This window comes from Oryctolagus cuniculus, chromosome X (genome assembly GCF_964237555.1).
Source record: "Oryctolagus cuniculus chromosome X, mOryCun1.1, whole genome shotgun sequence".
NCBI lineage: Eukaryota > Metazoa > Chordata > Mammalia > Lagomorpha > Leporidae > Oryctolagus > Oryctolagus cuniculus.
The window spans coordinates 75,098,645-75,114,669 of record NC_091453.1 but is presented as its reverse complement, the minus strand read 5'-3'; the positions used below and the strand labels follow the sequence as shown (position 1 = coordinate 75,114,669).

The following is a 16,025-nucleotide window of genomic DNA, read 5'->3' as shown; positions in this document are numbered from 1 at the left end:
CAGGCCGACCCAAGTACTTGAAACATCACCACTGTCTCCCAAGGTGCACATTAACAGGAAGCTGAAATCAGAAGTAAAAAGTTAGGATTCAAACCTAGGCACTCTGATATGAGATGCAGGCACCCAAGTGGCGTCAACCACTTTTGCTTCACCAAATGCCTGCCCTCATAATAATTTGCTACTGATCAGTATTACTATTAGTATTAGCTGAAATCAAGTTACCTGTTTCTGTTGCCCCTGAATAGATAATAAATTATTTCAGGGAAGTAGATATATTTTCTCCTTCCCAGTAGAGTGATGCATATAATTGCCTGAGAAGATTATTTTCAGAGATCATTTCCAGAGTTCATTACAAACAACTGCTTAACAAATGCTTGTTCATGAAGCTTTAAATGGATATTGCATCTCTATGTTGGCAAAAGCACTTAAAATTCCTTAATAAATCCAAAACTCATTTTGGTAAACACCAAGTTGTGCAACCAGGTATAATAACAATTGATATCTCCAATATTGATGTTTTAATTTCACCCCAAAGCCATCAATTAAAAGGCTAGATGGGGCTGGCGCTGTGGCATAGTACGTAAAACCTCCGCCTGCAATGCCAGCATCCCATATGGGCACTGGTTTGTGTCCCAGCTGCTCATCTTCTGATCCAGCTCTTTGCTATGGACTGGGAAAGCAGTAGAAGATGGCCCAAGTGCTTGCCCCTCTCCCATCCCTGCACCTGTATGGGAGACCCAGAGGAAGCTCCTGGCTCCTGGCTTTGGATCAGCCCAGCTCCAGCCATTGCAGCCATTTGGGGAGTGAACCAGCAGCTGGAAGAATTTTCTGTCTCTTCCTCTCTTTGTCTATAACTCTACCTCTCAAATAAATAAAATCTTTAGAAACTACTTCTGATCTCTACGTAAAAATGCTGGTAACACTTCTAATAAATAACATCTCACTTTATTATAGGAGCTGAACTTTTCAAGCACTCAGATGTACATTATATTAATAACTGTCACAACAAACTGTAATATACTATATGTTACCAATGCCTGTAACATACTGTATGTTACCAACGCATTACCTGGTCTTTTCCCTTCTATGCATGTATTGCATTTTCTTTTTGGCTAAAGCCAAGAGCTTCCTTCAGGTCTCCCATGTGGGTTGCAGGGGCCCAAGTACTTGTGCCACCCTTCACTGCTTTCCCAGTAACATCAGCATGGAGCTGGAATGGAAGTGGAGCAGCCAGGACTTAACCTGGCACCTTACGGGAAGGTGGCATCACAGGCAGTGGTTTAACCCACTATGCTGCAACACTGGCCTCATCTATTACATTCTGTAACAATATGATTCCCCAAGGATCATGTGTCCCGTCATGTATCTGACATTGGAACCAAATGGCATTATGTGGAAGAGAAGGAATGGTACCTTCATGTATTTTCAACTCCAAAGGTTAGACTATCCCCCCAACATCCATAACAACCCACTTATAGGATCTATTCACTAAAACTTTTTGCTATGGACATTTATCATCTCTTAAGGTATTATTTGATTTGTTGCTAATGTAACTATAATAAAAGCTTAAGGTAACTCCATCAACTCAAATCTATAGAAAGACATTATTTATACAGAATTAATCATCCTCCCAATGGCTTAATTATAAAGAAAATATTCCAATATTTTCTTCCTTGCAGAACTGAAATCTGGAACAACTACAAATAAATCAGAGAAAAATTGTGACTTCGTTAATTAGCAGAAGACAAAAAGTTTTCATGTTGAAAAACAACCTGCTGGGGCCACTGTTGTGACACAGCAGGCTAAGCTGCTGCCTGGCTTGCCGGCCTTCCATACTGGAGCGCTGGTTCAAGTTCCAGTTGCTCTGCTTCCAATCCAGTTTGCAGCTAATCCATGTGGGAAGGCAGCAGGTGATGGTCCAAGTACTTGGGCCCCTGCCACACATGTGGGAGACAAGGATGGATTGTCTGGTTCCTGGCTTTGGTCTAGCCCTGACCTGGTTGTTGCAGCCAACTTGGGAATAAAGCAGAGAATGAAAGATCTCTGTTTGCCTCTCTCCATTTCAAATAAATAAAATAAACCTTTACAATTTTTTGATAAAAAAAATAACATGGCACAGCAGGCTGCCATTCACGATAGCAGCATCCCACTTTGGAGTGTCAGATGACACTTCAAGTCCCAGCTGCTCTGCTTCCCATCTAGATCCCTGCCAATGTACCTAGAATGATGGACCAAGTACTTGGCTTCCTGCCATCCATGTGGGAGACCCAGGTGGAATTTTTGGTTCCTGGGTTTAGCCTGGCCCAGTCTTGGCTGTTGCTGCCATTTAGGGAGTGAACCAGTAGATGAAAGACCTCCCCATCTCTCTGTCTCTCTTCATTTCAAATAAATCTTAAGAAGAAAAAAAAAAAACACTGCTTGTAATATACACTTTCCTACATCTCTTTTCCTTCAAAATTGTTATTAAAATTTTAAACTGTATTAAAGAGTATCATAATCTAAATATATACTGGGTTAATTGTATTAAAAATTGGCATTTTCTTGTATTCAATGTGATGCAATATTTGAATGAGTAATAAGCCAAGCATTATAATTTTCTTGCTCATCAGAAAATTAATATTACTTCTGAACAGTCTACTTACCATTTAACATATACACATTTGAAACAACGTATCTAGACTGGAATTAAGGCAATATAAATTAAAAAGCGACACAATTTTCCCTCACATTATGCTTTGTATATGAATGTCAAAACCTATGTTTTCAACTATTTCAGCCAGAAATGCATGAAGAATAAATAAAACAATAGCTATATCTTGAACTGTTTTTAGTGTTTTATATGCATTATATCATTTAATTCTTACAACAGCCAGATGATATAGTTTACAGAGGAGATAAGCAAGGTTCAGAAAAGTGAAGTGAGTTGCCAAATACCGCACTGGCAGCAAGACACAATGTCTGAATTTGAACCCAAACCTGTGAAATCTGGGTTCAAGATCTTAGCCATTAAACTCTACTGCCTTCCCACTAGGAAGTGTCTAAGAGTGGAACCGAACATTTTGTTCAAGTGGGATATTCTATGAAAATGTTTGGCCATGCTCTAAAAAAATGTAAGAATCAAAACTCTATAATTCTCTTATCTCTTTTTACTGAATAGACTGTAAAAGCCCTTGACACAGAGAATATAAAGATCATTCCTCAATCACTATCCTCTATGCCCATGGCCATATAAGCTTTGTACATTAACAGAACAACATAACCATCTCAGGCCCTGTGAACTATGTCTGGCATAGGAAAACAATAATGAAAGTGAGACAGAATAACAAAAATCAGTTCAAAGATTCACATTTAACTTACTCCATTTAGTTTCACCCCCTTTCATTTTTTTAATTTTTATTTATTCGAAAGGCAAATGACCATCAGAGAGATTTTTTGCAAAGATTTATTTATTCATTCATTTATTTGTTTGGTTGGTTATTGATTTATTCATTTGAAAGTTGGAGTTACAGGGGGTGGGGGCAGGACAGAGGTATGAATCGTCCACTGCTGGTTGACTTCCCATGTGGCCACCAACATCCAGGGCTGAGCCAGGCCAAAGCCAAGATTCAGGAGCTTCTTCTAGGTCTCCCACATGGATGCAGGGGCCCAGGTAATTGGGCTACCTTCTACTGCTTTCCCAGGCCATTAACAGGGAGCTGGATTGGAAGTGGAGCAGCCAGGACTTGAACTGGCACCCACATGAGATGTTGGCATTGCAGGAGGCAGTTTTACCTGCTATACCACAGTGCTATCCTTGGGGGGGGAGGGGAGAGGGAGGAGGAGAGAGAGAGAGAGGAAGAGAGAGAATATCTTTTGTCAGCTTTTTCACTCTCCAAATGGCCACAACTGCCAGGTCTGGGCTAGGCTGAAGCCAGGAGACAAAAAAACTCCATGTGGTCTTCCTTATGGTTAGAAGGGATGCAAGTACTTGAACTACGATATTCTACTTCCCAGAGTGCACATTAGCAGGAAGCTGGATTGGAAGTAGAACTTGATACCAGGCATGCTGATATGGGATGCAGACATCCTAAAGTGGCTTAACACACTGTACCACAATGTCCACTTCGAATTCCTTTGTTCACTTGCCTTTTTCTTCTGTATCTAATTTGAACAAATTAATCTATTGATTTGAAACAGGCATTACTCCGATGTGTGGCTGGCCTATTTTCTTTTTTTTTTTTTCAAGATTTATGTATTTATTTGAAAGGCAGAGCTACACAGAGGCAGAGAGAGAGAGAGAGAGGTTTTACATTCCCTGCTTCACTCCCCAAATGGCCACAATGGACAGAGCTGTGCTGATCCGAAGCCAGGAGCCTCTTCTGGGTCTCCTACATGAGTGCAGGGGTCCAATGACTTGGGTCATCTTCTACTGCTTTCTTAGACCATAGCAGAAAGCTGGATTGGAAGTGGAGCAGCCAGGACTCAAACCAGCGCCCATACGGGATGCCAACGCTGCAGACCGGGGCCTTCACCAGCTATGCCACAGTTCCAGCCCCTATTTTCAAAACCATCTCAAATGACTGAAACCTTTTATCAACCTCAAAGCATGTGATCCTTGACAACTTTTACTAGTATTAAATATTTCAGTGGCTAGCAATTAAGAAAGCAATTTTTATATTGCCTGTGTCAAAAATGAAAGCAGCTTTAAGTTAGCAAAAGTTAACTTCAGATCAGCAGGATATGTAAATGTGCATTGAACAGGGCAAACCTTCCACTCCATCAACTTAGTTCAAGGGTGTCATGTTCTGACAACTTCTCTTCTGAAGATACCGGTCCCTCGGCAAGGCCTTCACTTTCAGTCTTAGCTGTTGACCACTGACTTTAGGAACTCTGTTAGTACTCAACACATTTTGAGATTGAGACAATCATCAAACAACCAGATTTATCCTTGAACTAAAAGAAATTATGCAACATTGAGAAAATACGAATGTCCATTACTTTTTCCACAGGGGATCATGGGAAGTTAAGGCTATAAAATGTGAGTGTTTGACTACAAGAATGGATCCAAACAGCACAGCACTGCCTCAGTGCTTTTCAAAGGGTCTCTATAAGGTTACCACAGTGACCCTCACAATCACAGACTTTCTCAGAAGCTACCTCAAATCTTCAAATAATAATGCATTCTAAAGCACAAGGCATCTGAGTTCGTTTAAATATTTTGAATATGCTCAATTTGCTACCAGTTAATGTTTTCCTAAACTTTCGTGTAAAATAGATGCTTCATGAAAACACATGCTGCTTTATTTTGTGTTTCTTGGTTTGCATCATCATGTCACTACCTTGCTCATTCAGTACATGTGCTCCAGTTTGAGACAGTCCAAAATAGTGGAAAGAGCACTGCAGAGAGAATGTATTTGTTTAGATTAGTACTTTGAATATTACAGGCACTCAATAAATATTTGTTGAGTTAATTGGGAGAATGGTTTCGAGGACTAGTTTTCAAATAAATGAACATTCCAGAAAAATCACACAAACAATTCCACACAAACAAAAGGACAATGAAAAGAAACAAATTGTTATTTAGAAACATGAGAGATTTTTAAAAAACAGTTTTCATAGTTTCTTTCTGGAAAGAAAAGGTTACACAGGGTAACACTGCAGGGAGGGTGCGTTAGGCAATTAAAAACCAATTCACATAGTAGATACCAAGAAGAGTTTCTGATTGACTCTTGAGTTCTCCTTTTTGCATTTTTTAAATATTAATAATTTCAAGTTTGGGAACTGGCTTATTTCACTAAGTATAATGGTTTCCAGTTGCATCCATTTTGTTGCAAAAGACATGATATTTTTTTTACAGCTGGGTAGTACTCCATAGTGTACATATACCATAATTTCTTTATACAGTCAACAGTTGATAGATACCATATGTTTTCCCTGACTTGAGGTAACTAATAGAGTACCTAAAATGTAATGTATTGGAATGAAATGGACATGTTGAGACTTCATGATTGCTTGTAGCCCTTGTCTCTTCCGTTGAGGAACAGTACGTGTTTTTTTTTTTCTTCATACTATTTGTTGAACTCATTTACTTAGTGTAGGGTTAACTTTAGGATCATTAAGTAAACTGAAAGTAGATCTCTGTAAAAATTAAGGGGGAGAGAAGCCAGTGCTGTGCACAGCAGATTAAAGCCCCAGCCTTCAGCACCAGCATCCCACATGGGTGCCAATTCAAGTCCCGGCTGCTCCAATTCTGATCCAGCTCCCTGCTAGTGTGCCTAGGAAAGCATCAGAGGATAGCCCAAATACTTGGGCCCTTGTACCCACGTGGAAGACCTGGAAGAAGCTCCTAGCTCCTGGCTCCTGGCTCCTGGCTCCTGGCTTTGGAATGGCCCAGTTCCGGCCATTGCGGCCATCTGGGGAGTGGTCCAACAGATGGAAGACCTCTATCTCTCTCAGTCTCGACCTCTCTCTGTAACTTTTTCAAATAAACAAAAAAAAAATTTAGAGTGGGAATGGAAGAGGGAGGAGGAAGAAGCATGGGTGGAAGGGAAGATAGGGTGGGAAGTGACACTATGTTCCTAAATCTGTATATATGAAATACAAGAAATTTGTGTACCTTAAATAAAATTTAAAAATAATAATTTCAAGTTCATAGAGGAAAATAAAGAATTGTAATGTATACCTGTGTTCCCAGGTATTCCCACATAACCATGCCTAGCGATGCACCTACTAAAGGCCAGGAATCATTTTAATTTGTTCTAGACATTTTCTCAGCTTTTAATACAAATTTCTATATATACTAGAAGTTCAATAAATGTTAACCAACTGCAAATAACTTCTTAGCTGAATCTCCCCTGTTGCCACCCCTCAAAAAGACTCTTTCATCCCAAAGAAGCATAGCTTGGTTTACATCACCAATGGAACACAAAACTAAATATTCTTTTTCTTTTTTGCTATTTAATATATTTCTTTTTTTTTAATTTCAGGTATACAAATTCCATGTATTTCATGTATCCAAATACTAAATATTCTTAACAGTACTATACAAAAGAACACTAACAGAATTAGACCTTGGCTCATTACAATTATGTGAACCTGCCATATCTGTTTTCTTATGATATGAGGACCATGCAGACAATCCTCTCTATTCAGAGCTGTTGCATGAATAAATCAGCATGTATTTACATAGTAGCCATTTACACGGTAACCATTATGAGCAAGGCACTGGGAAAGATAAAGTCATTTATTTACCTCCCTAATCTCTACCACCCACAGCAACTACTTACTATGTACAAGTCCCTCATTGAAGCACTTTACCATAAGATGTGCAGTCTCTTATCTGAAAACCTTGGTGGCAGATGTATTTCTGAATTCAGAAATGTCCAGACTTTTAGATAGGCAATAACCTGCATACTCTATACATTATGTAATACCCATTACGGTTTGGACACCACCTCGTAAACATTGTTATTAATTCCAGAGCAAATGCAAATAAAGATTAACATTATGTAGGCTAATCTTCATGTGAATTCAAGTCAGGTTTTGCTACCACCTGAGTGTCGACACCTAGCTTACAAAACAAAATCGTTATCAGTTTTCAGAGCTTTAGCAATTTAAAAATTACAAGCAAATTGTGGGCATACCTAATTCATTTCATTCTTAGAAGCACCCTAAGAAATCAGTTCTTTAGGTGACTGAGCTATAGAAAGGTTAACTAAATCATCCAGTATCCTCCAGCTACTGTCTCCCAGTTAGACTTCAAACTCAGACAGGCAAATCTAGAGATTGTGCTCTGAACAGTTTTTCTCTACAACCACTCTCAGAAATTGCTTCAGAATACCAGACAAACATGTGAAAAGTAAAACAGTATGGATGTAGGTAAGGAAGTAGCAAAGAATGGAGGACTGCCAACACAGGTGCCAGAGCTACATCCACAGCCCCCCCACTACCATCCAAAACCCCACCCCTCAAAAAGAGGATGAAGATATAGCTGCCAGGATGGTATCAGCTAGAAATGTCCAAAATGGCTATAGGCTTGGCAATCCATTCCCATAATGCACCTGAATCCCACTCCTATCATGTACCAGAAGCCATGTCACTTCTGAGATCTCACCATGTGTACTGCAGCCACAAATACACCAGATGCCAGGATGCTTAGGAGATTGCCCAAACTAGGCATGGAAAGAGATGGCATTCAAGTCCCTCAAAAACTCTGCCCCCATTTGAATATTCAAGTAAAACCTGCCTCAGACATTATCTCCTATTCTACAAAAGGATGACCCTGAACTTTATTAATTGCATCACTCTTTTATAAGGTTGTCCACACGCCCTCCTGAGTGTGCATTTTCCCTTTGCCTTTAAATAGACTGCTTTCCTGCTCACTTTTATCTATATCTCTTCCTCAAAGAAACAAAAACCTGGAATAAGCCTAGCCTGGGGCCTCCCTCACAACAGTATTAAATGATCTAAGTAGCCCAATAAGAGAACCATTATAAGGCAGTATTTGTTCAATCTTCAATAACTATTTATAGAGTACATATCAAGTGCCAGGTGCTCAGGAACAATGATGTGCAAACCAGACAAGGTCCAGATCACCTTCATAGAGCCAGAAGCTAGTGTGGACATAGCCAGGCATCAAATCAACATAATTATGATATAATGAGGCAAGTGCGTGACTGCTGTTCACCTTCACAGGAAAAGGAGATCAGGCTCAAAAGGACCTGAGATTTGCACTCTTCCTTGACTAGCATGTGGATATTTGAAATAATAGAAAGGAAAGGGAAGAGTTTTTCTAATGGAAGGCACCCATCATAGAAGCACCTATTGTGAATTGTGCTAGGAATAATGCTAAGCATGAAACTTCCAAACCAAGGAAAGTCTATTTAAACCTGTGGAGATTTGTGTAAGAGAATATGAACGTGTGGGAAAGTAGCCTGAGGTCAAATTGTGGAGGATCCTTGAGTGCTCAGTTAAGGATTTGGAATTTGACCTTACAAGAGCTGCCCAAACTTACTTTGCAGGCTATTTCCCCACAATATTAGAATTACCCCTATGGAATGTCATAACAATCTGCATTCCTGGTTGGGGCCAACAAGAACTTACAGCTGGATTACCTTTAAGCAAGGGCTCAGGGCAATAAAATTCCATTAAGACTCAAGCAACACAGTAACCCTAATCGCTCAAATAATAAAGCTATAGCAATTTGAAAATTTTAGAGAGAACAGCTAAAGGGCAGTGGCAAACACTTCTTAAGACCCCAAAAGCTATTTCTGAAATTTCTAAAATCTAAGTTACTTCTTTATGCACAAATGAAAAAACCAACCTTGCAAAAGAAACATCTCTATAAGAAAATAAAACGTTCTGTGAAAAACCAATTATTACGTTGAACAATTTTCTGACTTTTAATAAAGTAGGTTACACCTTACCTTGTAGCACAGATGACAATATAGCAGTGGAAAGTATACTGCTTTTTTTTTTTTAACATACTCACCTCAGAGTTTTCATTCTCCCTTCCCCTCGCCTAAGCAAAATAGAACTGAATTACATGTTTATTTAGAATACTTACCAAAGTATTTTCTTTTCTGTTCCAGAAATTAATGCAAACCATTGAATGGGTAGGCTTCCATTTTATCCTCTGTGAAATATTTTTTTTTTTATTTCCACTGGCTAAATCTTTTTTCAGTCAATGATCTTGTCTTTGAAGACTCCTCAATGGCTTCCCACTATTCTGAGAATCAAACTCAAAATATTTTCTCTGGACCTCCAAGTGCTACTTACCTATTATATGATTCTCCCTAGGCTCTCTAACACCTCCTTTAACTACTACCTGAGCCAGCTCCATAGCATCCGGTCATACTGACTTTCTGTCATTCATAAATCCTAAGTCTATTTTCCTGCCTCAAGGCCCTCCTTCTCTCAGAAAGAATGTTTTTCCCCCATATCTTAACAAAGTAGGCCAATTCTCTCTTCTTGTTCAGGACTCTACTCAGCACCTTCTCTGAGAGGATGTATTAGAGTTCTCCAAAGAGACGGAACCAATAAGGTATGTACAGATACATAAGAAGTGATTTATTAGGGGTATTAGCTCACACAGGAATGACAGCTGAGAAGTTGCACAGCAAGCTGTCCACAAACTGCAGCCCCTGAGATTCCAGCATTGTGGCTCAATCAAATCTGAAGGATTCAGAACCAAGGAAGCTGCTGTGTAACTCTCAGTCTGAGGTCAAAAGCCTGAGAACTCAACAGGCTGCTGGTAAAAGACCAAGGGTTCAAAGGCCATGGAGCTAATGTTCTGATGTCCAAAGCAACAGAGAAAGACCATCCCAGGTCTCAAAGCAGAGGCCAGTTCACCTTCTGTATTTGCTCTCTCAGGTCTTGGCTGATTGCATGGTGCCAGCCCATAATGAGGGTGGATCTTCCTTGCCTGTTCCACGCAGAATTACACTCTAATCTTCTCTTGAAATATCCTCACAGACATACCCAAAATAATGGTTTACCAGATTTCTAGGTATTCCTTAATCCAGTCAAGGGACTTAAAAATTAACCATCACAGAAGCCTCTCCTGGCCCTCCTTGCTGAAGTAGGCCCTTCCCAGCTCTCTCTGTTACATTTCCATATTTATTTTCTTCACCATTCGTACTATAATCTATAAGGGGTACTCTTTATTTGCTTACTTGTTTATTGTCTACGTCCTCTGGTAGACTAACAGCACTGGGATACCCTACAAAAGGAAAGAGCCTTGACACACAGAAGGCATACAACAGATTTTGTAATGGGCATTACTAAATTAAAGAATAATTCTTGGGGCCGGCACTGTGGTGCAGTGGGTTAATGCCCTGGCCTGAAGCGTTGGCATCCCATATGGGCTCCGGTTTGAGAACCGGCTGCTCCACTTCTGATCCAGCTCTCTGCTATGGCCTGGGAAAGCAGAAGATTGCCCAAGCCCTTGGGCCCCTGCACCCGCATGGGAGACCTGGAAGAAGCTCCTGGCTAATGGCTTCGGATCAGTGCAGCTCTGGCCATAGCAGCTATCTGGGGAGTGCACCATCGAATGGAAGACCTCTCTCTCCCTCTCTCCCTCTCCTCTCTTTGTAACTCTAACTTTCAAATAAATAAATAAACTTTAAAAAATCTTGATTGTTATGAATGGCACTTGAGAAAGCCAGTTTTCTAATTTTAAAATATCTTCTCCAGGGCTGTTCATTTTTCCAAATTCTTTCTACATTTTCGGAAACATAATAATTCCCATTAAGTTGGTATTATTTCATAGCAAATAGATTAGCTTTGACCAATGGATTCAAAAAATATTTTGAGGTTTTAGTAGTTTGTTATACATCAATAAAAATCAAACAATTTGAAATTGGTTAGTTTCATTTCTTTTCATCTCATTGCCTACACTACTGAAATTCAAACTACATGAAGAAATACAATTTATAATGCAGAGAAAATGAAAAAGAAGATAATACAATAGCAAACCACACTGGCATTTGGTAACATTGAAAATATCAAGTCTAATAACCTCTAGGTATAACAGGTGAGCTATCAATTATATATCAAGTCCTACTGAAGATTCACAGCAAAATGCTTATGGCAGAGCTGGCATTGTGGTGCAGTGGGTTAAGCTGTATCCCAAACAGGAGCGCTTGTTCAAGTCCTGGCTACTTCACTTCTGATTCAGTTTCTTGCACATAGGAAAGCAGCAGAAGATGGCGCAATACTTGGGCCTCTGCCCCGCAATGTGGGAGACCAAGATGGAGTTTCTGGCTCCTGATTTCCGCTACCACATGGCTGTGGTAGCCACTCTGCCTTAACAAATATATAAATCTTTTTTAAAAGCTATGACAAATACTACCTGTTCTCCCTCATATATGGGAGCTAAAATTAAAAAAAAAAAAAAAGAAAAAAAGGAAGAAATATCTGTGTGTATCAGTATTTTGTAAAACTTTGTTCTATGCCTTTGTCAAACCAATGGTTAAGAATGTTATACTATGACAGATTTAATGATCCATGATTATTTTAAAATGTACTGTACGTGTGTAAAATGGTCATTTTTCCATTCCATTATTGTTTATAGTTCTTGTCTACATTCCCACTAAACTAGGGGTTTTTGTTTTGTTTCGTTCTTTGCTTTTTACTTGTTAAATTTCTTGTTCAGTGAAGTATTAACTCTTTTTACCATAATGTAATTTTAAAATGTTATCTCAAAAACTAAAAGAAAAAAAAAAGAAATGGAGAAGGAAGGAGAAAAGAGGAAGGAGGGAGGGAGGGACAGAGGAAGGGAATATCAGTATATTCTTAGATTTGTATCTACAAAGTACACTGAATCTGTTAGAAACTAATGAAAACAAAATTTTAAATGCTATGGCTAACTCACACCCACCTTTTTCTCTCCTGGGAAACAGTTTTACTGTATAATCACATTCTTATTAGTGGTGATCTTAGACTAGAATTACTATCAATAATAATCATAAAGGGAAAAACATGAACAAAATGATATAAACTTCTTTCCTTAAAAGTTTCAAGCTTCATGTCTTTCGAAAATGGGTTGCCAAGAAAATTACAGATCTAGAGCCACACATCATGATGCAATGGGTTAAGCAGCTGCTTGGTGGACAGATTCCTGTCCGGGCTGCTCCTCTTCGAGTCTATCTTCCTACTAATGCAAGTAAGAACACAGCTCTAATATGGCCCAAGTACTCAGGCCCCTGCCAACCCACATGGGAGACCTGGATAGAGTTCCTGGCTCCTGGCTTTGGCCTGGTCCAGCCTCAGTGGTTGTTTGGTAAGTGAACCAGTGGATGGAAGATTCTTTCTGTGTCTCGCATATTCTCTCTCTCTCTCCCTGTCATTCTGATTTTAAATAAATAAATATAAATATTTTTTAAAATTTAGAAAATTCCTGGGCCCAGTGCTGTGGCATAGTGAGCTAAGCCTCCACCTGATGCGTCAGTGCCGGTTCCTGTCCTGGCTGCTCCATTTCCAATCCAGCTCTCTGCTATGGCCTGGAAAAGCAGTAGAAGATGGCCCAAGTGCTTGCGCAACTGCACCCACGTGGGAGGCCCAGAAGAAGCTCCTGGCTCCTGGCTTCTGATGGACTCAGCTCCAGCCATTGTGGCCATTTTGGGAGTGAACCAATGGCTGGAAGACTTTTCTGTCTCTCCCTGTAACCCCATCTCTCAAATAAATAAATAAAATCTTTTTTTAAAAAATGGAAATTTTGCCGGCGTTGCGGCTCACTAGGCTAATCCTCCACATGCGGCGCCGGCACACCAGGTTCTAGTCCCGGTCGGGGCAGCAGATTCTGTCCCGGTTGCCCCTCTTTCAGGCCAGCTCTCTGCTATGGCCCGGGAGTGCAGTGGAGGATGACCCAAGTGCTTGGGCCCTGCACCCCATGGGAGACCAGGAGAAGCACATGGCTCCTGGCTTCGGATCAGCACAGTGCGCTGGCCGCAGCGCGCTGGCTGCAGCACGCCAGCCGCGGCGGCCATTGGAGGGTGAACCAACGGCAAAAAGGAAGACCTTTCTCTCTCTGTCTCTCTCTCTCACTGTCCACTCTGCCTGTCAAAAAAAAAAAAAAAAAAGAAAAGAAAATTCCAGCTTTATAAAGGTGGGCCTATTAGAATAAGCACGCTTCCTCGACTACATTCCCTTTCTTAAATAAAACTAAATTGAACTGAGGGATTTCCCAAACGAATGGGGAAAACTACAAATCACCTGTAATATACCTAACTAGATTGATAATCAATACTCTTCACCTTTCTTTAAAAGCAACTCTCTTCAAAACATCAACTAACCCCCACACAGTTACACTACACTTTCTAAAGGCACCTAGGGCTCTTATTTATCTATTTAAAAATACAGCATTTGATGTTGCAGCAGAAACCACTCTCCTTGTCACCCTGCCAAAAGAAGTGCTACCAGCTTAGCCACTATCTTCATCCACAACTTGATTTCTTCTGAGAGTGCTGCCACTCAATGCACACAGTGGCACTGAAAACACCTGGCCACACATAAAGTCCGCAAATCTATCAGGGCTAGGTATAATGGTATTCGTAAGAACTTACAGTTAAGGGGGCCGATGTTTTTAGATGTAAAATCACATTATAACTGCGTATTGCATTTTCTGTTTTAAAATTTGAGCACTAGGCACAGTCTATTTGCAACACAGCAGCACACGTCTACATGTGCTTGCTCACTGGTATCCTGCCTCTACTTTCTGCTTCCCATTCAATTTTCTTCATGCACTAATTACTGCGTGAAAGTGAACAAATGAACCTGTTTGAGGACTAACAGGGCAACTATTACGGGGATGAAGCAACGATATCGCTAAGAGGAGTATTGGAAAATGCTGCTTCTGGTGGGTTTATACAAACATAAGATCTGAAACTGTGGCTTCTTTAAAAAACGGGAGGGGGCACATGCCCTCCTAATAGAGGCAGTTTTAAATCCCAGAGTCTCTCAGTTCCCATGCAGTGTGCTAAGTAAGGAGTCTATGCTAACCTAAGAGCCTTTATTCCCAACTAAGTATTTTAACTGCCTTAAAACAAAGAACATCCTAGTTTACAGACGGAGAAATGGAGCAAGGCTTCACGAATCCCACCAACATCCCCCCCCCCAACACACACACACACCCGCCCCATCTCTCTCAGGCCTGCCCAGAAGTAGGGAAGAAACCTTAGGACCATATACATGGATTACATACAAACATGCATACATACATTTTAAGTGGCTGTGGGTCTTGGACTAAGTTATTGAGCCCCAGAAAGAAACTGTAAAGTTACTTGGCAGAATTGCCTAAAGCATATATAATGAAGGAAAGACCCCATCAGTTCCAGTAATCCCGAGGCTAGACTGTAAGCCTCCAACAAAATCATTAATCAACTATAATTAAACCCCAAAAGTCAACACAGTCAGGGCTGAAGATGTTCAGGGCTAATTTGAAAGCTTCAAGGAAGAAGGGGAGTGTGCTCGTGACTTGGGAACCAGCGGCGGTGCCTCCCAAGTTATAATCCAAGGGACAGATGGATTAAGACGCACAAAGCAGAAAACTGTTAGAGGGCAAGAGACAGTGGGGCTGAGCGGGCAGAGGGACCTCAGAGCGTCAGGGGAGCGACAGCGAAGTCCATAGAAGAGTATCTCGGAGGCATGACAAAGAAGTCTAGGGAAACTGGGTTCTGTGGTCCTAGAAGAGCTCCGGCGTCCAGCGGGGCCAGAGGAACCGAGAGGCAGCGATGCGAAGGTGTAAGGACGAGGGTGCGCACCGGCACGCGGCAGAAACGGGGGTGGGGGAGGCGGGCAAAGAGCGAAGCTGGTTCCCTGCCCCACCGCCCCTGGTGCAAATCAAACTCCCTGCCACGTCCCGCGGGTCGCTGAGACGGAGAAGCTGCTGGTGGAGCCCCCGTGACTTTGAGACCCTGCCTCACCTCGTTTGCCACGTCCTGGCGTCCCGCTGCTCGTCTGCCCGCAGCTGCGCTCACGCTCCGAGAGCTGAAGAAGGAGTCGCGCGGCACAGCCGGGGCTGCCTCCTGCCGCGAGGTACCAGCACCCGCACCTCCGCAACACTCTGATCGCCCCCTAACCACTTCACCCCGTCCTCTCGCAAGCAGACAGCGCAAACCCTAACCCAAACGCCGCTCCAGTGATTTTCAAAAGTCCCTGTTCCGGGATCCCGGGGAATAAGAGCCGTGCTGCCGCGGCCGCAGCGGCAGAGCCTCTGCCTGACCTCACCAGGGGGTGGGGGAGGATACTGGAGCGGGGCGGGAGCCCAGTTGGGGAGGGGAGGGGGGAGTGGTGGGAGGGAGCGTGCGGGCGGGGGAAACATGGCGGCGGGGGTGGCCTGGCGGCGCCTGCGCGGGAGACGCGAAGAGCTGGGGCTAGGACCGTGTGGGGTCCGAGCTGAACTCCCCAGCAGTAGCCAAAGCCAGGCAGGGCCGGGCCCGGAAGCGGGATGACCGCCAAGTGGCCCTCACGCTTCTGAAATCAGGACAGTCGGTTGTGATCACACATGGCTTCTAATGCCCAGGAGGCAGAAGTGAAAACTGTTAAGT

The 16,025-nt window shown here is 41.9% G+C and overlaps 1 protein-coding gene across 8 annotated transcripts in view; it reads right to left on the bottom strand.

Annotated features, from left to right (window-relative positions):
• KLHL13 (kelch like family member 13) overlaps nucleotides 1-15,731 on the bottom strand; it is a 185,527-nt gene extending 169,796 nt beyond the window's left edge. For 4 of the 8 annotated variants that reach the window (XM_070067101.1, XM_070067102.1, XM_051827329.2 and 1 more), the window contains exon 1: nucleotides 15,402-15,697. The gene's annotated coding sequence lies outside the window, so the exon portion shown is untranslated. Of the gene's footprint in view, nucleotides 1-15,401 lie in introns of all 8 variants that reach the window. The other 4 variants (XM_008272916.4, XM_008272917.4, XM_051827330.2 and 1 more) reach the window with 4 other exon arrangements.
• Between the last annotated feature and the right edge of the window lie 294 nt (nucleotides 15,732-16,025).